The sequence below is a fragment of the Solanum pennellii genome, chromosome 2 (genome assembly GCF_001406875.1).
Source record: "Solanum pennellii chromosome 2, SPENNV200".
In the NCBI taxonomy this organism is placed as follows: Eukaryota; Viridiplantae; Streptophyta; class Magnoliopsida; order Solanales; family Solanaceae; genus Solanum; species Solanum pennellii.
This window is the reverse complement of record NC_028638.1, coordinates 38,970,717-38,973,825: the sequence shown is the minus strand read 5'-3', so window position 1 is coordinate 38,973,825 and position 3,109 is coordinate 38,970,717. Positions and strand designations below refer to the sequence as shown.

The window sequence follows — 3,109 nt, the reverse complement described above, 5'->3', positions numbered from 1 at the left end:
TATCTATCACTTGTCCTTTTTTTTCTACCTGAATGTAGGTAAAGGGAACAATTGATAGTTGAAGAGTGTTTTAATAAATAGTTGGTGATATTCTCGCACATTAGGCATGTTTTGACCCTTCACTTATTAAGATATAGTTGTGTTGATGTTTTTATAAATCTCTTAACGGTTATGTCCGTTTGTCATTTCTCGAGTATTGAACACTGGATTGAAATGAAGTAGAATGGGCATTGAGAATTGATATAATTGATCATACATAGCTTAGGATTGAAATGCAATTGTATTAATGATGGATGTATTTTGTTGATTAGGTATCAAATCCAAAGTATGTGTTCGAGGCAAAGACTATAAAGAACATAGAACTTCTGGTGTTGTCCACCCTCAAATGGAAAATGAATCTAGTGACACCACTTTCATTTATAGACCATATCATTAGGAGATTTCAATTGATGGCCAACCTACATTCGGAGTTCCAGAGGAAATGTGAAAACATCATTCTTGGTATTATCACTGGTGAGATATCTATTTGAAAAGTTTTTTTGAAATTTTGGATGTGGGTTGTTTATTGATTATATATTCGATCATGCTGAATGCAGATTCTAGGCTTCTACATTATCCCCCATCTGTAATTGCAACTGCAACATTGTTTTATGTCATCAATGATATTGAACCTAGCAATGCAGTCGATTACCTTCATCAACTTATGGATGTTCTTAAAGTTAGAAAGGTTTGCACTCTTACTTTGATTTTCATTTTCAGTGATCGACCTCTTTGGGCTTCTTAGTAGTACCTTATAGTATTTGATTAGCAATATCACTATGCCTATTTGGTTTGTATGTCACTGAAGTTATTGATCTTCAAACAGGACAGCATTGATGAATGTCATGATCTCATTCTAGAGCTAATGGGCACTTCTGGATCCAAAATCTGCCAAACCAACAAGCGCAAATGTCAATCTATTCCAGGCACTCCCGATGGCGTTATTGATGCATATTTAAGCTGTGAAAGCTCTAATGATTCTTTGGTTGTGGCATCATCAGTTTCATCCTTGCCAGATCCTCAATATAAGAGAAGTAGAACATAGGATCAACAAATTTTATTTACTCCAATAAGTTCTGTGTGGTTTTAGATCATAATTTTTCGCTGAGTTCACATCCTCTAGATTATCTAATTTTCAATGGTGATATATGGACACTGTTTTGGCAAGTCCTCTTAAAACACAATGCACAGTTGTATAATGTTCTATCAAACAATTATATGATGTTGCATTATGTTTTCAGGACATGTGATGAAATCCATGTAATGATTTAGACAGATTTGAACATGAATTAAACTATGTCTGATTGGAAATTGAAGGAAGAATGAGTAAAAGATATATTGGGTGATCTTTTCCTTAAGTGCATCAATGTAGCTATTTGAAATTACTTTTTTGAGTATGGATTCAAGATACATATATATACACACACAAACAAAAACATATATTTAATATGCACTTTACTTTTTCTTTTCCACCCCTATTATGCTTTCTACCATATATAGCATACATCTATGCTTCAATTCCAAGCAAGTTGTGGATACCTTACATAATATAACATATCAAAATAGGTATTAAAAAGGAAAACAAATAATGAAGAAAAAAAGAATCAATCAATAAGAAAACAATAACAATATGAGAGCCTAAACACAATAAACAACATACGACTATGTAATTAAAAGTGAAATACTAATACTTCGAAAATCAGGACAACACTCAATAATACTAACCTTCAATCCTAATATACGGTCTCTGCATCCTTTGATCCAGGTCTTGTCCTTGGTAATTTGAAGTTGCGTGATATCCTGTCTATTCATTTTCCCCAATACATTTTAGCTTACTTCTACCTCTCCTCGTACTCATTACATCACACCTCTTGCATTTCCTCACTGGGCTTCTGCATATCTCCTCTTCACAAGACAAATTATCTTAGTCTTGTTTTACTCATGTTATCCACCATAGAGGCCACCACAGGCTTGTTCCAGATACTATTCCGATTAAAAATATTATTTAGACATGAATGAAACAAATATTCAAATCCTTAAGAAATTTAATTTACTTTGAATTAGTTTTCTAACATTCTCCCATGATGCAAAATTTATATGATTGTCCTTTCTTTGTTCTTGTTGTATGGTAGCATTTTTCTTCAATACTTCAATTTTTTTATGTGTTGAGTAGTTCTCTCCAATTTTCTAATGTTGATGTACTTGTCATCAACTTGACGCTAAGGATGTAAATAGATTAGATTGGTCCAGGCATTTTAATTATCAAATCAATTTTATCGAATATTTAAATCTATAATAAATTTCAGTCAATAAAAGTCAGATTTTCAGTTTCTATCTTTTTTTCAGTCTCATCTTTTTAATTAATCTCAAATTTTTTTTCTAGTAAAATCTTCATAGCACAAAACAGAAGAGACGAAATATAATTAAGACATATCTTTTTTACCAGAAGTTGAACCATCATCATCAGAAGAATTAGGCCAAAATTAAGATATATTCTAGAAAAATCAAACTTCTATCAAAGAAAAGCAAATGAAAGACTTTTCGTAATGATTCTTGTGGAATTGAGAATGAAGTTTACATATAACTCGTGCTCTAAATATACCTAGACAACTATATTATAAGATTAAGTACTATTGCATGACTAAATACTACATACAAAATCTAAAATTGTTAATACATTTTCACTGTCCAAATCAGTATATTTTTTTTACATATTGTTATTGTTTAAATCAAAGTAAATTTTGAAGTAGATATCCAACACCATAGCCATTCCAAGTGTTAAATTAGTTTTTTTTTATTGTTGGCATTAATATTGATTTTGTTGTAATCATTCCAAGTGCTAAATTAGTTTCTTATTATTAGATTTTGTCACGACCCAAAACCGGGGCCGCGACTGGCACCCACAATTTCCCTCCTATGTGAGCGAACCAACCAATCTAACCCTTATCATTTTAACATATATCAACAGAAAATAATGCGGAAGACTTAAACTCATTAAATAAAACAAATCAACATCTATTAATTCCCCAAAATCTGGAAGTCATCATCACAAGAACATCTATCTCAAATT

At 31.5% G+C, this 3,109-nt stretch overlaps 1 pseudogene; it reads left to right on the top strand.

Annotated features, from left to right (window-relative positions):
• LOC107009998 overlaps positions 1-1,129 on the top strand; it is a 2,210-nt pseudogene extending 1,081 nt beyond the window's left edge.
• Positions 1,130-3,109: the final 1,980 nt, after the last annotated feature.